This window comes from Protopterus annectens, chromosome 2.part1 (assembly GCF_019279795.1).
Source record: "Protopterus annectens isolate FY-2018-M chromosome 2.part1, PAN1.0, whole genome shotgun sequence".
Classification (NCBI taxonomy): Eukaryota; Metazoa; Chordata; order Ceratodontiformes; family Protopteridae; genus Protopterus; species Protopterus annectens.
In genome coordinates this window covers 1,076,019,613-1,076,044,902 of record NC_056729.1, presented here as the reverse complement: position 1 = coordinate 1,076,044,902, position 25,290 = coordinate 1,076,019,613, and the positions used below count along the sequence as shown (strand labels likewise).

Sequence of the window (25,290 nt, the reverse complement as noted above, 5' to 3'; positions counted from 1 at the left end):
TATGCCCATCATATCAATGATATAATTATTTCTTAAAAGCAACTCACTAATTTTATATAATTTTGAAGAGTTTCATATTAAATTTCATATTTATATTGTTTTTTCTTACTTCATGAAGTCCACTGTTTCCTAAGTTATTTGCCAACTAACTTGAGAGATTGCAACTTAATATGGTAGTGTTAAACTATTTCACACGATCTCAGGTCCATTTTTACATTTTATATACAAATAAGGCACTTGTACCCTTGGCTCTATAAATCACATGAACAAATTACTTTCAGGTGTGGTTCTCCAAAAAAGCATATTATTAAAAAAATAATAATAAAATAAACAACATCCCGCCAAAACATTAGGCACTCTAGCCAAGAATCAAACCAGAGAATCTTTTGCTGTATGGTGACAATGTTACCTCTGCACCACTGTGCCATCCAAATTAAGGATAAATCAATAAATGAAGGTTGGGCGTTGAGCTGGCACCTTAGCACCTGTAAAAAATCTACTGCCAATCATTAGCGAACCGGAGTTCTTCTGTGGCGACCCCTAACCTGGAAAAGCCGAAAGAAGAACAACAAAAAAAATTCCTTATTGCATTACTAACTGAATCCCAGTTTTATTTCTGGATTTATTTAATAATGTTTGTCCTGATGAAAATCAAAGTCTATTTTTGGTAATTTTACTGACTGCACTCAAAGACTTTTGCATAAATGACTATCATATGTTGTTCTTTAGATTGGTTGCACATAAGTAGACTATCACGTCCGTCGCCCTGTCAGACAGGGGTCCAGGGAAGTAAATATTGTGGGAAGAAATATCCGGGGAATTCTTTGGCTAGGCTTGTATAGGCCCTAGGGCCGATAGCCTAGTACCAACCTATGAACCTATGAACCTATGCCTACAGTTTTGCATTGCTGTTTGTTACACAGAGTGGAAATCATTGTTTAGTTTTCATGTGATTTATTGCAATTAAATAATAAGCTTTATAGACTTACTATTTTAATTGAAACAATGCAATTAGTGTCTGCTTATTTACTTATTAACTTAATGGCTGTATTTCATCAGCTTGCATTAGTGAAATTCACACTGCTGTTCTGCCTACACTGCTAGTACTTTTAAGTAATACTGTACTCTTGCATCTAGTTGCTGTTGCACTATTGTTGATTAGCGCAACGTCTAAGGTAATATTGTACTACTGCTAATGATTTTTAGTCAATCTTGTACTGTTTCCAGTTATTGATACTAGTTTTACTGTTTGATGGGAGTATTAAAGTCTTAAATCTAGCCTTACTTGCTGACCTATAAAGAAAACAAATTAATAGAAGCCAGGTCACACCCTGCTTTATGTATTCAAAGTAGTGTTATTATTGAGTGGGATGAAATAATTATGCTCATAATTATGCAGACAAAGTGGTTATCAGAGATGAAGATTCCAGACTTTAGTCTGAGCAATTTTATGTCGAGCAAGCAATAAACTGATGGATTTTCAAAAAGGTTATAGTTTATTCCTTACATTAGGGCAAGTCTGATCAACACTCAGACAAAACCAAGACTTGGTGACTTTAGTAGACATCTCTTGCTGAAATGCATTGGGAACTGGCCCTGTTAGGAAACTCATGCAAATGCAGGGAGGGAATGCAGACTCCACCCAGAAACTACCCCCACTGAGAATTGAACCAGCGAACCTCTTGCTGTGAGGCAACAATGCTAAACACTGCACCACTGCGCCACTCATCTCAAAAAGGGATGGCTGTTAGGTATTAGTATATTTTTGTTGCCTGTATTTTTGCTTTCTCTCAATAAATTGTTTAATTTCCTATTTGATGTTTGCATGTTTGTACTTATTCATAGGTTCATAGGTTCATAGACAGGTACTAGGCTATTGGCCCTAGGGCCTATACAAGCCTAGCCAAAAGGTACCCTGGCTTTTGCCACCCAAGAAAATTATTTTCCTGTGCCCCTGTCAAGCAGGTGAATTTTCTATCTCCCATCCAGTCATCAAGATTTTTCTTGATGAGTGCTAATGAGGAACTTTGTTGGACATGCTACACTTAAAGAAATCCCAATCCCTAGGAGCCACACGCTCCAGGGATCTAAACCTTGTCATCACAATAAACAAAACATGCTGGAGGGATAGGTTCCTGACCCAGAGACTCCCCAGAGTCTCAGTGAGGCCCTTTTGTAGGATGTCCACATCATTAGGCCTATACAAGCCTAGCCAAAGAATTCCCCGGATATTTCTTCCCACAATATTTACTTCCCTGGACCCCTGTCTGACAGGGCGATGGACGTGATAGTCTATTTATGTGCAACCAATCAAAAGAACAACATATGATAGTTATCTACGGCTTTGGCGACCACTTCAAAGAAGTCTATCAGGTTTAGGAGACATGATCTGCCTTTTACAAACCCGAACTGGGTGGGGCCCAGAGTTTGGTAGTTTGTTCCAGAGTATGGGAAGTCTCTGGGACAGGAATCTATCTCTCCAGCATGTTCTGTTTATTGTGGTGACAAGGTTTAGGTCCATAGAGCGTATAGCTCAGAGGGATTGGGATTTCCTTAAGTGGAGCATGTCCAACAGCTCTGGGTTTGACAAAGCTTTATATGTTAGGCAGAGATTGCCTCTGAGTAGGCGATATGTGACAGAGTAAAGCTGGAGTTTTTTGAGATGGTCTGTGTAGGGCATCTGTTTGAGGCTGGTAATCCTCTTTGTGAGGTATTTCTGCAGCCTTTCCAGTTGTAGATGTCTTGTGAGGTACATACCAAAAGGGGCATTGTACTCTATAATGGATCTAATAAGTGACGAGTAGAGGGGAACAATGACCTCTTTTTTCCTGGATGAGAAACCTTTTGTGATGAGGTATGCCACATAGAAGGATTTCCTGACTACTGTGATTATCAAAAAAGAGGCTACTGTCCACCTGTGTCCCAAGGTCACTTATCACACTTTCGGTGTTAAGTAAACTACTGCCTATGTGGTAGTTCATGGGTACAGAGTTTTTACCAGAAGGGATGACAATGCACTTTTTGGCATTGAGCTTGAGGCCATGGCTTTGACACCAGGCATCTGTCTCAGTGAGGCCCTTTTGTAGGATGTCCACATCATTAGGAGTTTTGATTATGGCTCCTAGCTTGCAGTTATCTGTGAACTTCATTGGCCAAAGACCTTCTGTGTTAGTCTGTACTTCAGAGAAGTAGATACCAAACAGGAGAGGTCCCAGGACTGAACCCTGTGGTAGTCCACTTGTCACTGGTCTGAAGTTGGATTTGGAGTCTGCTACTTTCAGAGTGTGGGCTCTGTCAGTGAGCCAGTTGGCAACCCATCTTCTGACATAGGGATTTATACCTAGTTTAGTGAGTTTATCTATAATTCCAGAGTGGGGGATGGTGTTGAAAGCCTTGGTGAGATATAGATAGGCTGTGTGAACCACCTTACCCTCATCTATGGCTTTGGCGACCACTTCAAAGAAGTCTATCAGGTTTAGGAGACATGATCTGCCTTTTACAAACCTGAACTGGATGGGGTCCAGAGTTTGGAGATTACCAATGTTATTGTTTATAAGTTCCATGATGATACGCAGATCAGGCTCATCAGGCTAATGGGGCAGTAGTTCCCGGGGTCTGTGGTGACTTCCCCTTTGTGGAGTAGGATAACCGTCACTGTGCACCATTCAGTGGGCACAAAGCCTGTGGTTAGGCTATGATTGAACATGGTACTTAGGTAGGGTGCCAGTTCATTCTGTAGTTCATGTAGAATGCAGCCTGGGATGTTGTCAGGTCCCATGGATGCTGTGTTCTTGGCTTTGGAGACTGTGTTTTTTACTTGTGCATCCGTGATTACAGAAACCTTGCATTCTTCCAGTATAGAGATGGGTTCTTTAGGGGATGAGAGGAGGGTAAAGTTAGCACTGAACCTATCTGCGAGGATGTTGTCAATATCAGTTGGTTCTGTATATTTAGTGCCATTGTGCTGTAACTCAGAGCAGACCTGAGTGTTGCCATTGAGATTCTTGACATAGCTATAGAATGCTTTGAGGCTGTCTTTAGAATCAGTGCTGATTTTGTTTTCATAACTAGCTTTGGAGGATTTTATGAGGGATATCAGCTCCTTAATGAGGCTGACCAGGGAGTTCCTCCAATCATGGGATTTTACTCTTTTTTGCAACAGTTTCTTTCTTCTGTTGGAGAGTTTGTTTATGGCAGGGGACCACCAGATTGGCTTCCTTTTTTTGGAGGATAGCATTTTGGTTCTGTTGGAGATTGCATGATCCATGCACTCGTGTAAGTGCTTATAAAGTGCATTTGTGTAGGATTCAGCAGTCTTACCTCTATTGTCCATCTGCATGGGTGTCGTGACATTTGCCACTTCTGTCTTAAGAAACGTGAAGTTGGCTTTGGAGAAATTTTTTACAGTGGTTTCCCTAATGGGTTGTGGGGCAGGATGTGGATGTCTAGGGTGATTAGCTTGTGGTCCAATCTGACCAACAACGAATTGACAACTGGTGTGGAACACTGGTTGCCCATGTTGGTAATGACTAGGTCTAGGATATTGCTGCCCCTGGTGGGGGTGTAGATAAGTCGATCCAAGGCATTGGAATTTATGAATTCCAGAAAACTTTGAGCACAAGAGTTGGTACATGAGGAGTTTTCCCAGTTAATGGTGGGGTAGTTGAAGTCACCCATTATTAGGGTGTTAGGTTGTACCCTAATATTTTCCAGTGTATCAAGAAATGAGGACTGAGAATCCTGGGGCATGGTGGGGGATCTGTAGCAAGTTGCCATTTGGATTGCAGTCTTGCCCAGAGTTAGTTGCACTTGGATAATCTCAGATGCATTATGCTGAGCAACTAGCCTGGAGGAGTGGATATCCTTAATGAATATGGACACGTCTCCGCCTTTAGTGTTTCGGTCCAGGCTAGTTGGCTGAAAGGTGTGGTATGAATTACAGCTTGGCAATGCAGAGGTGCTCTCTGGAGCCTTGAACCAGGTCTTTGTCACTGCACAGATGTTGATGTTCTCCATTTGAAGGAGTGCCTCGAGTGAGTTCATTTTGAGTTTTAGACTTCTAGCATTGAGTAGCATTACTCTCAGATTTTGCTCACTTGTACCTGTTACTGGTGGTGAATTTGTCAGTTAAACCTTGCCTAAAAAAAGCACTATAGGGGTGGCAAGAGCCTTAGCCAGTATCTGGAATCTAAAGGGTGACAGGTGCAGGCTATCTCTGGCAAAGCATCGTGGTGTGTCGATCATGTCATCCCAGGCAGACAGATACTGGATCCCCTTAGAATGAAACCAGAAGCTTAACCGATTGTTGAAGTCAGTCATTTTGTCCTTGTACTGTGGTATCATTCTGGGTGATGGTAGAATGCTACTCAGGGCTAGGGTCATACCCGCCTGGGCTACAAAATCGGACAGCTCCTCCATGTCTCTTTTCATGTAGTCCAGGGAGGTATGTCTGATGTCATTCACACCAACATGGACAATGAAAGAGTCATATTTGTACTTGTTGTGGAGTGACGTGAGTGCGTGCATTATGTGGTGGATCCTGGCACCTGACAGGCAGCTGACAGTAACTTTCTCCTTGTTTAGCCTGGTGAGTGAAACATCAGTGTGCCTGACTATAGAGTAACCTATGACTAGAGAGTTGGGTACATTGTTATGCCTAATGGGCTGTGGTTGAATGGCACACTGAGTTTGTGGGCTATCTGTCATTTGGGTTGTGTTGGGGGGTGGAGATTACTTGCGTTTCTGCTTTGGAGGTCCCTGTTGCTTGGGTAGATTTTTATTGAGAACCTGTGCGAATGTAGGTGTGTGTTTTGTGTTTCTATGTGTGTGTTTTGGTGGTGTAGGTTTTGACGGACTATGTGATGAGTGTACTGTGGTGCAAATATTGACCTTCTCCTCTTGACTGCCTAGTCCAGTCTTGGGTGAAGAGAGTTTTGGTTCCAGTTTGGCTATATAAGTGCATCTCTCACAGGTTGAAGTGTTGTGTGGTAGGAGGAGAGGGTTGTCTGTGTACATGAGGCAATTGCTGCATTGCCCCAAGATGCCCAGATTCATCAGGTAGACAGGAGAAAACACCGGGAGCTGACCCTTAGACTTGCCTGGATAGGTGCTTATTTATTAAGTACTAAAAACTGTTTTCCTCTAGAAAAGTGAGAAAAGTTGAGTGTTGTAGTAATTTGTAGCTTGTTTAGTGCTTATAATGAGTTCTGAACAAGCGATGAGCTCAAAGAAACAGATTTGAGTGCTGAAACTAAAAAATTGGCTTGTTCTAAGAAACAAAATTAAGCTAGAAGGCTTCCCTCCAACACAGAATGGGTTGGGGGCTCAGAAGCTTACAAACAGTCCTGATACAGCAAATCTGTGTTTGGACTAGACTGCTTACAGGAAAGGCAGGAAACAAGCTTAGAATTTTTTTTTTGTAAAGTGGAAAGGGGAAAAGAGGAGCAGAAACTAAGTAGGGTGGCCTTCTCAATTGTTCTCCCTGGATTAGGTAGAATGAGGTAATGACACTAGACTGGGAGGAGTGTCCCAGATCAAATTTACAGTAGGGGCGGGCAACTGCAAAGCCACCAAGTATAAGAAAACAATAGCAATAGGGAGGAATGGTGGGGAAGCAATATGATATACTCCTTGGCAGGAAATCAGAGCAAAAAACCCAAACAGATGCTTAATAAATGTAGACAATTTCCAGTTAATACCTCACACACACTACAACTAGCTAGAAAAGTATGCAGCAGACAATAAAAGTGCTCTAAATAACTCATAAATATAAGCAAAAAACAGGATACTTAATGTTATATATTACAGGTCTGGGTTTGCTCTGTGCCCTTCCTCTAATTAGCTCAGTGTGAAATGGCAGAAACAATCACAAGTTAACTTCTTAGGTAACAGAAAGTTGAAACCTGAAACAACTTTAAAAAAAGCTTGAAAGAACCAATAAGGTGCTTACTCCAAGCCGTAGTCAACCCCAATCAGCCGACCATAAACAGTCCCCTCTCACTGAAATGCAGTATGGCTTTGGCTAAACTAAGATGGCCTTGAACATGTGCTCAGACACACAGCCACCACAAACAACTAGGCCCAAAACACAAGCCTGAATGTGGACAATGCTACAAATACCCACACTACTTAGGTAGAAAAAAACTGCAGAAATGTTTATCATAGCAGAAAAGCAGGAGTGAGCCTTTAAATGAAAATTTTAACCAGATAAAGGAGCAAGGAGACTATAGAGAAAGCTTTTAACTACAAACCCAAGTTATAGGATACACCCTTTGGCAGAAAATCAGACAAAAAACACAAACAGATGCTTAATAAATGTAGACAATTTCCAGTTAATACCTCACACACAGTGGAACTAGCTAGAAAAGTATGCAGCAGACAATAAAAGTGCTATAAATAACTCGTAAAAATAAGCAAAAAACAGGATACTTAATGTTATATATTACAGATCTGGGTTTTCTCGGTGCCCTTCCTCCAATTAGCTCAGTGTGAAATGGCAGAAACACTCACAAGTTAACTTCTTAGGTAACAGAAAGTTGAAACCTGAAACAAGTTTTAAAAAAGGTTGAAAGAACCAATCAGGTGCTTACTCCAAGCTGTAGTCCAGGAAACCCCAATCAGCCAATGACCATAAACAATCCACTCTCACTGAAATGCAGAATGGCTTTGGTGAAACTAAGATGGCCTAACATGTGCTCAGGCACACAGCATCCACAAACAACTAGGCACAAAACACAAGCCTGAATATGGACAATGCTACAAACACCCACATTACTTAGGTAGAAAAAAACTGCAGAAATGTTTATCATAGCAGAAAAGCAGCAGTGAGCCTTTACATAAAAATTTTAAACAGCTAAAGGAGCAAGGAGAGTCTAGAGAAAGCTTTAAACTGCAAACAAGTTATATGATACACTCCTTGGCAGAAAATCAGAACAAAAAACCCAAACAGATGCTTAATAAATGTAGACAATTTCCAGTTAATACCTCACACACAGTGAAACTAACTAGAAAAGTATGCAGCAGACAATAAAAGTGCTATAAATAACTCGTAAAATTAAACAAAAAAACAGGATACTTAATATTACATATTACAGATCCGGGTTTGCTCAGTGCCCTTCCTCCAATTAGCTCAGTGTGAAATGGCAGAAACACTCACAAGTTAACTTCTTAGGTAACAGAAAGTTGAAACCTGAAACAACTTTAAAAAAAGCTTGAAAGAACCAATGAAGTGTCTACTCTAAGCCATAGTCCAGGTGACCCCAGTCAGCCAATGACCATAAACAATCCGCTCTCACTGAAATGCAGAATGGCTTTGGCTAAACTAAGATGGCCTTGAACATGTGCTCAGACACACAGCCTTCACAAACAACTAGGCCCAAAACACAAGCCTGAATATGGACAATGCTACAAATACCCACACTACTTAGGTAGAAAAAAAACTGCAAAAATGTTTATCACAGCAGAAAAGCAGCAGTGACCCTTTAAATGAAAATTTTAAACAGATAAAGGAGCAAGGAGACTCTAGATAAAGCTTTTAACTGCAAACAAGTTATATAATACACCCCTTGGCAGAAAATCAGAACAAAAAACCTAAACAGATGCTTAATAAATGTAGACAATTTCCAGTTAATACATCACACACAGTGAAACTAACTAGAAAAGTATGCAGCAGACAATAAAAGTGCTATAACTAACTTGTAAAATTAAGCAACAAAACGGATATTTAATGTTATATATTACAGATGTGGATTTGCACAGTGCACTTTCTCTGATTAGCTTTGTTATGGTTTACTGTGCCTATAGCAGAATGATATAAATATTCTTAGTCTGGATGTTTTTTTAGCCTGAATGATTGTTTAATGTATCTTTGTTGCATATGTCATGATTAAAATGTTTGAGTTTGTGTAAAGTTGTATACATTAGAATGATTCACTTTCATGTGACTAACGTGATTTATGCTTAATAATTAGTCAGGGTTTTTGGTGCAAATGGTTTTGTTTAAATTCGAGTTTATTCAGAAATGGAAGCACTGGGCTTTTTATTTACAAAGCTGTCACATTACACTTGTCAAAATGGATTGCAGTTAAATGATTATGAGATCAGATACTTATATTAATATTGAATATATTAATACTGAACAATCTTATGGAAAAAAGAAGTATAAAATGATTAATGTATATGTTCCTCATAATGGAAGTAGACAGACTTCTTAGAAAATTGAGGTAATATAATAACAGAATTGCAGAAAAACAAGAAACAAGGAGTAGTTATCATCTGTTGAAATTTAAATGCCAAATTGGGGGCCATATTAATCATAGGTAGAATATGTGAATGACACATGTGGCAGACTATTACAGGGTTCTCTCATGAATGAAAATGGCACATATTGTGAAAATGTTTGAGAAACATCATCTGTGTATATTATATGAGAAAAGTAAACAGTGCAAGTTTTATACTGAATTTCTAATTTATTGATGTTGGTGATAAATTACATTATTATAAATCAAAATTTAATAAGTCCTCTTTTATTATGTATAAAGTATAGCACCAGGAGGGATCATTTGTCAGTATCTAGTGAAGTTGAGATTAAGTATAGAAAAACTAGTATAAATGGCAAGCAAAATTATAAAACAAACAATAATGAGTATTAAATGAATGGGAAAGATTCTTAATACTTGGCATAATTAGGAAGTTAAGGGAATGAGAAGAAGGTTGTGGAATTTAATGAGAGATTGGGATTGGTCACTTAATGTTAAATAATTTGATTTATTTAAATTTGTATTAAAATAGGCAAAATATTATAATGCAATTATCATGAAAAAATCAAACAGAAAAAAATGAAGAGTAATAATTATAGGTCTAGATAAAATGGATATGGAGGCAACTGGTACCTCAGCGATAAAGTATGGTCTGATTTTTTTTTTCAGTTAATATATTACTAAATATGAAGAAATAATTGACAATGATATTATTCATGATGATAAGGCCATGTTTAAGAGTAAATTTAATGCAACTCAATTTTAACAAATTATTAACAGATTTAAAAATAACAAAACCACTGACCCTTGATGGGATCACACACAACAGCTGCAAACTGGATGATAAATGTTACCTCATACAATTACAGAAAGCATTTAGGAGGTATATTGAAACATGAAAGTTTCTAAACCATTAATGTATAATATCTATAAAAAGGACACTATGATTAAGTCAAATAGCTGCCTGTCTATAACATTACTTGACTCATTACTGAAAATCCTTTCTACATTCATATTAAAGTATTTAAAATAAGAAATTATGTAGAAGAGTAGGTTTGCCTCTATACTGTATTACCTATGCGAGTCAGAAAGCTGTCATCTGGGTATGCTATTTACTTCATTATATGATAGCAACATATACTGAGATTAGAACACAGATACTATTCACTGATTTTCATGACTCAGAGGCTGCTTTTAAAAGTATTAATAGAAATAAGTTATAGAAAATCGTGGCAGAGTAAGGATATTTGTTAAATGTAATATTGAAAATTAAAGAATTATACAATGGAAACTTTGTATGTGTAAGAATCTTCAAAACAAGAGGTCACACACATTGTTTCCTGTTAAAAAGGAAAAAGTAAAGGATGCCTTTTTAGCGACCTAGCTTTTCTTGGTGTATATGAAAAACTAGATTTAACATATGTTTAAAAGAAATGATGCTCTGAAAAATCAATACCCACTTACTGTGAATATGTTTTTTGTTTCCTTTTTTTTATGCCATTGTATTGCTAGCATTAACACATAAATTACAGATTCAAATAAACAGAATCTAAAGACAGTTGGCAATAGCATGGTTTGTAACTCTAAATAGATAGGTAGAAGAGAAATGGAGACATACCACAATTCAAAATATTTAAGATTTCTTTCTTTGATATATAAATGGAATTCACGTTAACTAGATAGTGTGATAACTATCCTGTTAGGAATCCAAATACCCTTGATCTTTTCCTCAAAAACAGAACTTCTTGAACCCCTTCATGTGTACTATCTTCACTTGTTAAAACAACTCTAAAATCATTGACCATTTCCTTTAAAAATTATGTCAGCCCCTACAAATAAACCTGTGTTTAGTTGCTCGTCAAAAGCAAAGTGTTTTGAAATAGTTCATGATCTAAATAATGCATATATTGGCAAACTAGCAATGAACTTAATGTTACTTTAGGGAGCACAAAGCTGAAAGTGAACATAGCAAAGCCAATGAAAGCAAAAACAACTGCAAATCTTTCTTTAACTATATCAAGAAGCTAAGAACTGCACCAAGAAATGTTTAGAGCTAGTCTACAATAATACTATTCACTCTGACCCAAAGAGATAACTAATATCCTAGCTGGCAAATCTACTGTAAATTTTATTCATTATTCTTTGACCATTATATCACTGCAGTACTTTGAAAGTCCTGCTATCAGGCTTAACTAATTTCTAAAGGCTTGTTTTCTAGATACAAAGAAGTATCAATTCAACTTAGCTCACCAGTATCTATGTGAAATGTTGGGACCTGCTGGAGTGAGTCCTGAAACATGGCAATTGAATGGCCAAACTAACGAACTTATATGCAGACCTCCTTTTGGTTCAATTTTCTCAAATCATTATTTCGAATACAGCAGCAGGGTAGCCATATCTGCCTAGTCCCATATCAATTCAAGTCTCAGCGGCAGCCTTGGTCTCTGCTATTACTGTAACTGTTCTTAGCTAGCTTTTTTTTAATTACATAATTCTGAACTTACTATGTATTGTCTAGTTTCATAGTCGTTAGTGTTGACTCAACTGTTAATCATGTAAGCAATTTACTGAGAACTATGCAATGAAAATATTTTATTTTAAGTGTAGTTTGTTTTTTAGATTATATTATTGTTAACATAAAGTGCTAAAATAAGGGAGTTTGTTGATATTTTATTAAGATTTGTGTGGCTTGCATCTTGTTATTATTAAAAGTTATTCTTGGTCCAGTTAGGATTGAATTAGACAAAGCTGTGTAATGTTAAGTTTATTGTATTGTGTGCTAATATTTAGTGACCCTACTGGACTGTGACAAGCCATGAAACTAAGTGCAACCCTTGTTGAATGATAAACTAAGCAGTTTTTTGTGATTTTGTAAAGTGTCATTAACTGCAAAACAGGAATAGCTAGATTTTTCAGTGTAATAATTCAAATGCTTGAACACTGCTTTCAGTCAGATAATAGTTTTAGATATGGCATTATAATGAAATGTTTTTGACTGTATTCAGACTCTACTGTACAAACAAATGAATATCTCTAGTGAACATTTTGTAATTTTGCACTTTTCAGTGTCAAATGGCCTTAGATGTTTTTCCTCTTGTTATAAAAGCTGTAGCTCTAAAACTGAAATTTTATAGTGCATGTCTTAATATTAAAATACTTTGTCATGTGTAGTTAGGTAACATTTAATATCACTTTCAGAAAGAAATGCACTCTGCCTCATTATAGCAGCTCAGTACATATGCTTTAAATGTATAGTATTTGTACCATGGCCTTGCTTTTTGCAAACAATGGTTCATTAAACTTTGCTGCCATACTAATGTGCATCCTTTTGGCAATGCTTACCATTGCAGGGTTGTATGTATCTCTAAAAGTGGTCTACAAATTATGTTAGTATTTCTAGGTAGTATGTTTGGGCATGTTATAAAGTATAATTGCACTTTTGGTTTTACTGAATGTATTGTGGGACTATAACAGTGCAATGGCTATTGTGAACTCTAAGTCATTGTTGTATATGGAATGTTACAAAGTGCAGTATCTGTTTCACTCAATATGGAACTGCAAACTGTGTTAGTATACATGTGTTTACTCAAACTTGCAGAATGCTAAGGAAATTAACAAAACTTTTAAAAGCAGAGCACTTTGATTTAATGGATTAATGAGCAAAGGCAGGACATTTCTGACTTTAAAATGTGTCGCCATAAAACATTTACCATACAAGGTGCTCATAATAATATATCTGTCATTTTTGAGAGCTTTAAGGTGACAGTCCTGCTAACAGACTGATGAAATTCTAACAAGTGTGCTGTATTATACAAGGAATATAATTAAAGTCAGGAAGGTGTATCAAAACACATATGTATGTTTCTTGTTTTGTGCCAATGATTTGTAAACTAGGTAAGCTTTATCCATCACTGGTCAAATGCATTTTCTTTGGATGTGTGGGTTTCAATGGCAGAGAAGTTTTAATGCCAATTCTATTTACATTGTGAGACAGTATTGCTTTGTGTTGGCAGCTTTGTTTAGCAGATGTCTTGGTGTTTGTGCATTGTGCTATAAAATGTAAAAAAATAAAATCCAAATAATCATTGTAGAGTAAAGCAGTATATAAAAATAGACAGGTAATGGGGCATATGAATGGCTACAGGTCTGTTCTTCAGTTGAGTGGGTGGAGTTACATAATTACATATGCAAAGATGTTAATCAAGGTTGAGAGGTATGCTTATATGTACTGATTCTGAAATGACTATCTTTTGGAATATTCCCTTTTCTCCAAGGTTTAGTGATCTCAAGAGTTTTTATATGTAAGTTAGGAGGTATGCGGGGGCTTGATCCTCCAGACTAGGGGTGCAGGGAGCCTTGTCCCCTGTAAAAACAAAGTTTAAAGAAGAAGCACAATGTACAAGATTAGCTCATCTCCTGCATGTTAAATCCTTTTTTTTCAACTTGTTGGCACTCAGCATTTCAAGGGCTGAAATTTCAATAGTGACCCAGCTTACCTCTTATCAGAACTGTTCTTGAATATAATGCCCCTTTTACCACGTATTTGTCTAAACATACCACTAAGCTTGAAAGACCTCAGAGATTCCTGGCTAAAGAAATCAATGGCATTAAGATCTTCCATTATAAAGCTGCACATGTAAAAAAGGCCACAGTCATATACAAAAAAATAATGGTATATTAATCAGTCAAATGTCACAACAATGACCATGTGTGACTGCCATTCCCTACAAAAAAGTCAATACAAACCCCATAATTATATAAACATGCAAAATCTCAGTCCAGTCAAGTAAAGTTGTGCTAGGCTAATGTCTACAGCATCATAAATAGATTCACAACAGTAAATCACTCTGTTACCTGATTTATCCTTCCCCTAAACATTACCATTCTCATGTATTTCATAATACTGTCTTTTTTTATTCTTATGTGATGCTCAGAAATCTTCAAGTAACTGCCAACAGCACATCTTTCCTACATTAGCACTTCACAATTAAAACCTATATGAGTGTGCACTCACTAAATGACACCAAAGTATGACTCTTTTCAGTGGTCATTAATCACACCCACTACTGCTGGAGTGATTTTCCACTTATAAATAACAACCTTATAGTATTCACTAAAGCTGTAATAATATGCCCATCATATCTATAATATAATTATTTCTTAAAGGCAACTCATTCATTTTAAATAATTTTGAATTGTTTCATATTAAATTTCATATTTTTATTATCTTTTCTTATTTTATGAAGTCCACTCTTTCTTAAGTTCTTTGCCACCTTACTTGAGAGATTGCAACTTAATACGACAGTATTGAACTATTTCACATAAACTCAGGTCCATTTATACATTTTGTATGCAAATTCGGCACTTTTACCCTTGGCTCTATAAATCACATGAATAAATGACTTTCAGGTGTGGTTCCCCAAAAAAAACAATATATTGAAAAAAAAAAAAAAACATCCCACCAAAACATATGAATGTGTTTATAATGTGCAGGGAAAATTTGCAAAGTATAAGAATTCAAATAGTAATACATATTTTAAGTAATGTATACTAAGCAAATAATGCAGTGAATAGAATGCCTTGCAAATAAGTAATAGTCATATAAGTAATGTTAAGGAAACACGTGAAATACAGGTAAACAAGAATTGTCTTATGCATTCTTTTTATACGAAGCCCACTGCTTTCACATAGAACTCTATATCCACTTAACAGCTGACTTTAGGTACTTTACACTTTTGCCTTACGTGGGTATATTTTTCAAAATGCTTTTGCTTTTTCTTTTTAAATGTGAATAACCTGCACTTAGCTTATTTGCATATATGCATAGCAGTGCTCCTCGCAGATAACTGCTACAGAGCTTCAAACTCCTGGACTATGAATACCACCCTTTGTCTTTTGGCTCTGGCTGTGACTGAAAAGAATCCTCAACCAATTTTCCTACCTGATTAAAAACATTAACAAATAAACTGTATCTTCATGTATACAAGATCCAGACTATAGACTCTGATGCTGACTATAACACTAACTAAAGCCCTCTAAAGTTTTAAATTAAGGAGGCCGTTTTGAATTAAGTGATGAATAAGCCAAACTTTAACCTCAAAATCATTAAGGTTCTTTCACCACAAAGCTTTTTTTAGCTTAAAATAAATATAAAAGTAAGGTAAAACATAAATAATTACGATTCAGTCTTCAATCATAGCCCTTTTATTATGTGATCTAGACACAGAATCCTAGAAAATTAATCTCAAGAGCAAAGCTCAAGAGGTGACTGTAGGTTATCTACTGTGAAAACACATAATAAGGGTTATGAGCTCTGAGACTCAGTCATAATTCTTTGTAGTACATGGGCTTTATCTGCTTCCTGTACTGTGTGTTACAGAAAAAAAAAAATAAAGTGTAGGAACAGTAAATGTCTTTCCAGCTTTCAAATCCTTTGAAAGCTGGAAAAAACATTAGTGCTGTCAGATAGACACCATTCAGAAACAAAATGTCCATTTGAAAAACAATTGGTTTTAAAAGATAATGACATTTTGTTCTGCCACACATTTTGATAATAAGTGTGGCAGAGTGGCATACTATAAACTTTTAGAAGCAAACCTGTTTTTACCTTCAGTTGCTGTTCGTTGCCAGCCAGCACTTTCTCCTGTTCATCCTCAGCATGAGACCTGATCTTAACAATGCTTGGGGTGCCTAAAAGAATCTTGTTAAGCATCTTTCTAGTGTATGGAAAGTGCTTAATAAGCTTGACTGTTTCACAATATCAGAGTGTATTTGCAGTTTTCCATGTCATAGAAATAAATGTGACATAAAAATATAGGCTAATATGATAAACAACAGCAATTAATGAAAAAATACACACAAAGAAGTTCTCTGGTTTGTTTCATGGCAGAGGTGCCTTCTGTAAGGTGTCTGCATATCCCCTCTGTGTTCTCATGGGTTTTATCTGAATGCTCCAGTTCCTGTCCATGTTCCAAAGACATGCAGTAGGTGGATTGGACATGAAAGCTGGCTACAGGTGTAAGTGTATGCGTGTGTATATTTGGAATGGAAGAACAATGGTGTGGAGATTGGCTCTAGGTAATTGTCACAATTGAAGTGACACCTTTCTGCAGTTTGTAAAAATGGGAAAAAGGGGTTGGGAATGGAAAGATAGATGGATAGAAAGACTGTCAAGTGATGCACTGAAACTCAAATGAAATCTGGTTGGGAAGACAATAGACAAATAACCATATGTATTTGCAGTTAGGGACTGTATCCTGCTGGGACACATTACTGATTGTGGAAATAGCTGAAATATCTGCAGGGCTGATATTTCAAAGTGGCATACAGTATTCAGAGAAAGCTGTTGCTGTGGGCTACATGTCAGAGCAATGCCTTAGCAGCCAGTAAGATACCCAGAAATAGGAGCATGATGATCATCCCAGTCTAATATTAATTCATTGAAAAAAGTATTCATCAAATATGTATTCAACAGAGGCTAAACAGTGAAATTCATTACAACAAAGCATGGAATGTTTTACAGGGTAAAGAACCACTCACCCTCTAGCACTCTGGAACTCACACCACACTAAATCAAACCTACCCAATTGTGGGGCTTCATCATCCATGCCCCACAATGTGGGGGCTTGCCCCACACCCCCCCAACTATATATTCAAACTCCAAGATCAGATGGTGTGGAAAATGGCAAAGATTTGCTGATGGCCCAGTGATTCTTAACACTGGGAAAACATCTGTGCTTCGCTGTAATGAATTTCACTGCTTAGCTGTCAATGAATATGTATTCAATGAATATGTATTTCAATGAACTAATATAGACCCAATCATCCATATACCAAACAAGTGGAGACACATACAGTTCTGCATCTCAGGGTGAGCACTGTATGGGCAGACAGTACATTCCATAAAGGAGTTGTCAGATTGCTCATGGCTGTCACCTGCTCGTGATATACACAACTTGTACTACGGAGCTATAGTGTGTGTAACTTCAGCTGATTGTAGTGGACACCTCTGTGTCCTGTGACAGGACTTAGGTGATGATTCCAAAGTAACCGTAGCTGCTTTTTCCTGTTGTTTCATAGGTGATGATTCCAAAGTAACCATAGCTGCTCTTTCCTGTTGTTTCATAGATGTTCCTGCCAGTAGAATATCCCAAGATGTAACTGCATGCAGCAGGGGCTGATGGAACTGGTTGCTGCAGTTCTCATCCCTTTGTAACAGTTTGCAAAGCTGTCACTTTGTCACACCAAGATATGATCTCTGACCAGATATTCTTGCAGCCATGTGTCCCATAAACTGCAAACCTTATTTCATTGGGCCTAATGAGGTAAATAGATGCTTGTAGGATGATGATTTGATGATTGCATTTACTGACAATTGACTGACACTCCTGTCCCTCTGCAGGTTCTTCTTAGGGCATGTCTTAGTATACTCTTTTCATTGCAGCAGTATTTGGGAATACTGTAGCTGATATCCTGCAGTAGGCAATACAAAGTGTGCCACAGAAAATCAGACATAACTACTGTGCATTAGCCTCCATTTCTTTGCCTCGTTTTCCTTTTTCTATACTGAGTACTCTGCATGTCTCCTTGCACTCTTCTTAAATGTTTTCTTGTGATGTCTATTTTGGCACAATGAGCAGTTCAGTACAGTTAGTACAGGGCTTATACCATACTGTACTTCAGCTATAGGTTCATAGGTTCATAGATTAGTGCTAAGCTAACTGCCCTTGCGAGCCATTTTAAGCCTAGCCAATTATCCCTTGTGGGACTCGAACCCTGCACCTTGTGTTTGTAAGGCAAACACCTTAACCATTAGGACACCCTCCCAACAATCTCAGTTTGTGAGTCTATAAATCTGTCTCAGTGTTTTATGGCATGATTCATATGTTTAGTTAAGTTTTTGAAAACTGGACAAAATTAAAACGTGTCTCTTTAAATTACAGAATGCCATCCTGCACATTTGAACAAAAGCAGCATAAAAACCTTAGCTTTATTGTGGCCACTAGCCACTGTCAGCCTGTAATACCCTCTCTTCCAACTATATAGTATCAACCTGATATATGTTTATGTTATTCCTTCATTTATTCATTCATTTACTTATTGATTATTTTCTTAGAACATCACATCTGCTATGAGAAATGAACTCCACTAGATCTTACCTTATGGCATTGTCTTTTAAGTTTGCTCTTGGTCTTGCATATGTATTGATATAACTGCAGACAGCTGTATGTGGGCATGCAATAGAGAGACCCTGTTCCAAAGCTAGGAATGCTATACATCACGACCATCATCTCAGAAGCACCAATGTGTTTAGTAGGACCAGCATACAAGTGACCTTCCAACATCTTAAAACAGTTAATTACCTCTAAAGAGGGTCACTACCTACAAGCTGACCTTCTCCAGTTTAAATCTTCACAGTATTACACCAAGAAGGTCCTCTTTTCCTATCCAGTCAGTAACAGTGGAAACACTGTATATGGTAGCATAATGGTCATGCCTTTATAGAAGGTAAATTGCTACATAAAGTGTATGGTTTCTCTATAAATCTCTTTACTATGCAGAGCTTCTCCCTAAACCAATTCAAGTCCAACCTGGACAATTGGATGGGAAATAGGAAATTAATCTCTGGCTTGGAACCTATGTCTGTAATGAGCACAGGCAACTTGTAAATGGTTCATATCCCAGGCCCATGCTTACACCTATCAAGGGTGTTAGAACTTGTAAAGAGATTTAGGATGCATGGCTAAGCTTAAAAAGGCCCTTGTGGATGTTAGCCTAGTAAACACATATGAATGTATGAACCTACAAATAAATTCCAAAAATACTCTTAATAATAATCATTTCCTACTTCCCACCAGGGGACAATTAATCCAACATAGAAAACCTTCTCTGCTGGTCATCTGCAACATTCAGCCAAGAAACAATAGTCCTAGGAGACTTTAATTTAGACTGGCTCACCTGATCCTCTGATGACCCCTCCAACTTTCTCAACCTGTGCAACTTCTCTCAAACTGTAAACTCTCCTACCCACATAGCAAACATGGTAACATACACACAGTCCTGGTCTGGGTACTAACAAACAAGTTTAACCTTGGTCAACAAGCAGGCTGCCTTCCTAACGGCCTAAGTGACCATATACCAACCTTCCTTCCTAGATAACGGGTATGTACCCCAAACAATATCATATTTAAACATGTTTGCAGCAGAAAACACATCTCCTGTAGCATATTCAATATACTACTTCAATAATGCGACTGGTGTCCTTTAAAATACCTCCAGTTAGACCCTGCAGTTCAATAATTCAATAATACTTAACCATATTAAATAATCTAGTTCCCTCATGAAAAATTTGTGTCAAAACTAATCAATTACCATGGCTTAATAAAGACACCAAGCTATTACTCATATAGAGACAGAGCCTGGTTACTATAACAAGGATCTAAAAACAAAAATAAAAATCATTTCATATCAGCAATTATGAAACCTAGCTGAAAAACAAATCAAAAGTGACAAAATGTAATTCTATCATACAACCCAACAAAAACACCAGAACAACACTCAAAAAAGTTGGTTAATTATCAAGCAACTCCTTAATCCAGGGAGATATACTACCCCATCTCGCACTACCTCTACTACTACTAATATCGTAGCATCCCAATCCAATACACATTTCATCAAATTCATAACAGTCCTCTTAAACAATAATACTAGCACACCCCTAACAGTTCCAAACACTGCTGGATCTAACCATAACTCATTCTCTATAAAGTCCATTCAAATAAGCTTCATAAAATACTCCTATACAAATTAAAACCCTCAACTCTTGCAGCTGATCTGCTCCACAATGAATTACTGAAACTGGCTGCTGATTCTATCTTTTATCTTATCTCAGTACTTATTAACCACTCTATTTCTGAACAATATGTACCTAAGCTCTGGAAAATATTCCATATTATCCCCCTCCACAAAGGTGTCCCTTCTACAGACTTCTCAAACTACTGACCCATTGCTATTCTCCCTCCTATAGCCAACATTCTGGTAAAATGCATTCAAAAAGAACTCCTTGAGTATTTACTTAAAAATAACTTATTATCAAATTCCCAACATGATTTCAGACCCAAGCACAGCACTTGTACCTCACTAATTAATTTCACTAATACTGTAAACCTCCTGAAAAATCAGCACCGACACCTCATCCATATTGCTCGACATGTCAAAAGCTTTCAACACAGTATCCCGCCAAAAACTAACTTTCACTATATAATCTCTCCTAGCTTTCTCTGTCTTGGTTTCACAGCTGTCTTTCTGACAAACCAGAGTCAGTCAAGTGGGATAACAATCTCTCCCCTCGCCTACCCATCTCTGTTGGAGTACCTCAAGGCTCTATCCTTAGACCTCTGCTTTTCAACATATTCACCAATAACCTCAGCACTGCCACCCAACTAGCCTCCATCATACAACGTGCTGATGATTTCTCCCTCATCTGCTCTACCACTACCCTTCTTGAACTTCAGTACAAAAAAACAAAATCTCTCCATGACATAGAAAAATATCTCACCGACCACCAACTAATACTCAACCCAAACAAAGCAAAATTAATGGTTTTCTCCAATATCAAACCCAAAAACAACCCTCCCCCCTTGTTATCTACTGCTCCAACCATACTGGAATTGAACCTGTAGAACAAACAAAACTTCTAGGGGTCATAATTGATAACTGTCTAAAATCTGACAAACACATAGTACTAATCATCAAAAAAGTACACATTAAACTTGGCTCACTCTACAGAGCCAAATCATATCTTACAAACAACACTAGACTATCCACAGCCAGAACGCACCTGTTATCCAGGCTATTATACTCTGGTCACATTTTCATCAACCTATGGAAAACATACTTAAGTAAACTAGAGACATGCTACAATAAAATAGCCAAGTTTGCTACAAACCAACCACATAGATCACACCACTGCAGTGCACTTCACAACTCAACTGGATCGAACTGCCTAACTATATCCCTGAACCAGTTGACCATTGGCCACTCCATCATCTACCTGCGTGAAAAATGCCCTGCTCTCTAAAACTTAGTTCAAGTAAATACCAACTTCAGATGTCTAAGGTCCTCCATTAAACATCTGCTAAAGGTCATTAAATCCAACAACATCTTTGCGGACACCCTTTTCTCTAACACAGTGTTCAATACCTGGAACTCAGTACCCCAACACATCTTAAACACCACAAATATTCTCAAATTTAAGGTACTGCTGAAACAGCACATACCACTTAATCAGTGGCCTAATGCTCCTGCTCATCTCTTGGCTAATTATATCATCATACCAACACCAACCTCATATTCCCAGCTGTGGCTACTGCCACCAGGCTTCTCTTATACTGTTTACATTTTTATTCAAGCTGTGACAATATTCTAAATTTGTAAAAGGTATCATGACCTTTATCTAGTTCTTTTTCTCTTCACTTTCCCCACCTTTCCCTTTTCCTCTTGTTGAGTCTACTGACCCCCGATTGCATCAGTTTTTACTCCTCTAGTTTGTGCCTCTTACCACTTTGTCTTCTTTTTTGATTACCATTTTCTGTTAACTAATATATATTTGTGTATTTTTATTTGTACTGTTTCATCTGATTTATTTTTGCACATTTTTCTTGATGTTTCTACCTTATGTAATTTTTCATTAGCTATCTATTGTCCAAATCCTGTACTAATGTATCAATATATCGTGGAACTTCTGTTGAATATATTGTGGAGCTTTTCCCCCTGGGCTTCCTCTAAAAATGGACCATTTAAGCTTAGTTGGTCTTTCTCGTTAAACGAAAGGAAATAAATAAATAAATAAATAAGAAAGAAGCAAAATTATGCACAAAAATATTTAAATTTTAAACATTAAAAACAATATTTAAAATATGGACATAAATATTAAATGAAATCCTCTGATCTTATTCACCAAATGAAAAAAGTGTTAAACCAAAAAAATGAAGAAAAAAAATTTTGAAATAGTACACATTTCTTAGAGTCCCCTGCAATCACTTACATCTAAACACACAGACCAGTGTAAAAGCTGAGTATGATAAGTACATTGAAAACATATTTGGCTGATTCTGCGGCATGCAGATTTAGAGCCTTGTTGATGACTGAGCTGAAATAAGTTCAGTTAGCAGCTCAGCTGTAATACAAGAAAAACAAAGGGGTGATGGCTGTTCATCTCTCTGTCTCTGTATCTTACTAAGGGATGAGGGTGTTGAATGGCACATCCCAGGCTAATGAATCTGCAGTGGGAGACCAAGGACTCAACAGGGGCCACTTACTTAAGGATGGATGGAGAAGCTGTCACAAGAGCTGTATCACTGGCAGAAGATGGTGATGGTTGTACAGTCCACTGACTGCATGCCACTCTATCAAGTGCTTAAGAGGTGCGCAGAGAGGACAGTTAAGTGAAAAAGTTAAAAATCCTCTGAAGTCTTCTAGGATGATGGCTGCACCTCACCTGGCTTTCAAGAAGTAGGGAACAAATGGGTAGAGTTATGTCAGTCAACTAGATGGTGAGGGACCCAAGAAATTAGTTTAAAAATAAATTAATACATACATTTCTCCGAATTAAGGAAACAATATTAACATAATAAAAGCACCCATCTCTGAAGGATATACAATAATATCTTCTTGAAATCACATGTTGACCCTCAAAGGGTGACAGGTCTTGTATGAGCTTCTTCCAGATGACCACTACACCAAACACAGCTACAATAGCTCACTACTCCAGCTGAGGAGCCAAATGGTCAATCCCATGTCTAACAGGCATTCCAACAATTTAAAAAGTCGATGCCAGCAATACCACCCCAGAATAACAAAATAAAAGAAAAGAACTTACTAATATATAAAAAGTTCAATTTTTAAAGTAAAACAATTTAAAAGAACAATAATCTGCTCTGATTACTTTAGTTTAGAGACTGAAGAAAAATGTTTAAAATAGAAAAATGCCTAAAACAGGAAAACAATCCCTAAATGTTATTTATAACCCAAATGATTGAATGCAATGTTCAAAACCTAAAATATACTAAATACACCTCTTACCACAAGTAATAGTAAAATACCTCTACAAATAGTCTAACATGATTTATATTAATCTAGTAAACAAAACCATATTGAGAACAAACCTGGTTAACTGTAATCTAAAATCACAATCACTGAAAACAAAGTCACCAAAATGGAAATTATTTAGAATTTCACAGTAACACAACCAACCAGCTTACATAGTTTCATAAGTGTGTATAAATCTACAACCATTGGGGAATTTTTAAGCCTAGCTATGCACCAAATAATATTTTATGTGGGAGGAAGAGGCCCAATGGTTCACCCCATTTCCCATGAAGGGGGTTGTACCTGCTATAGTGCTTTAAATATTAGTACTAGCTCCAATGTTACTGCCCATTAGAGAAAGGGATATTCTCGACTGTGAAACAACTGTACCAGTACACAAAGAATAACTAATGTATCTCAGTCAGAACATTCACACAAGATGCACATCTGAACACTTGCATTTAAAGCGGTACATGGCTTGTCCAACTCAACAAAATAAAATGCACAATCCATATCAATACAACCTTGTTATTATCAATGTGATATTCAATATTATCTCTGAAAAATCAGCAGTTTAAAATAAAACTTCAGTGTTAGATAATCAACATAGAAAACATTGAGACACTATTGTCAGCCATAGCACTGTTACACAACTTTGCATGTATCAGAGCTCATCTTAATTAAGTTTATGTGCATATGGCAAATACTTATCATGCTAAAGTAAACTAGTCCTGTTCTGTGGGACAGTAAATTCTATGAACATATAATATATAAAATACATGGAAATTAAAAAAAAAGGTTAAACACAACAAATGATAAGTAGGAATTTTAGAGGTTACATAAGAGATATGTTAAATGCTTTGTACAAATATGCTTCATTGCATAGAAAATCTAGATGTTATATTGCGAGTTGCACGTAATAGTGCAGTAACATTTAATGTAAGGTAGATAAAGTGAGTTTGTAGTCATTTGTTCAGTGCTATACTAAAAGTCCAAAGAAATGTTAAGGTTTTGTCACAGCATTTAAAACTGATATTAAAACAAAAGCTGAAAGCTAGTTAGCAGCATTTAGCAAACTTATCAGGTTGGTACTTCTAAAATTCAGATGGTGTGCTACTTATTATGTGATATATCCAGAAATATCTTCATTGGGAGTATGTGAATATTGCTCACCATAACATATTTAAAATTTAGACTTTAATGCTCATTATTGTGAATTAAAACTGTCAAGGAGCATTTAACAATTATCCTACCAAATAAGAATCACAAGATTTTTCCTGCTGAGTGGTTTATTGCCAAATCTGTATCACTTTCCAATTATTTTTAGCCAGTTCAGTTGTATAGGCAATAAAATAGTGAGTGCAGCTAGTGCAATATTAGCTCAACCAGTGCATCTGGCATCTTCTGGGGTAGACATGAGGAGGGTGAGCATGCCCATCATGAGAGAGAGTGGATGTCCAAATCACAAGATTGCATGATGCCATTCAATAGAGGGTTGGCAGACATAGAAGTGTCCCTAGGGTATGCTTGTATCCCTCCAACCTGCATCACAAAGTTTGCATCATGAGTGAAACAGAAGTGTGTGCTAGCAAATGAGAAGACATGGTGATGCAGGTGACATGTCCTTTACTGAAAGAAAGAGTTTACACCATAAAAACCAAACTCTTCATGGTTGCATGTATCATAGCCGTTATGATTCACTCTCCCCGGCAGGAATATATATATATATATATATATATATATATATATATATATATATATATATATATATATATATATATATATATATATTTATATAGGCCTAGTTGGAAAGGGGGGAGATATAGATACCTAGACAATGGTTATGAAACGTATGTAGAAAAAATCCTCCCAATTTATTTATCCATCATCTGATCAAGCAGTTTTTCCATATTACCATTAAGTTACCCTGCTGCACCTAAACAAA

The 25,290-nt window shown here is 36.9% G+C and overlaps 1 protein-coding gene across 2 annotated transcripts in view; it reads left to right on the top strand.

Annotated features, from left to right (window-relative positions):
* The window catches only part of LOC122794328, a 1,793,522-nt gene that overhangs the window by 1,533,927 nt on the left and 234,305 nt on the right, over positions 1 to 25,290 (top strand). The gene's annotated exons all lie outside the window — the stretch shown is intronic.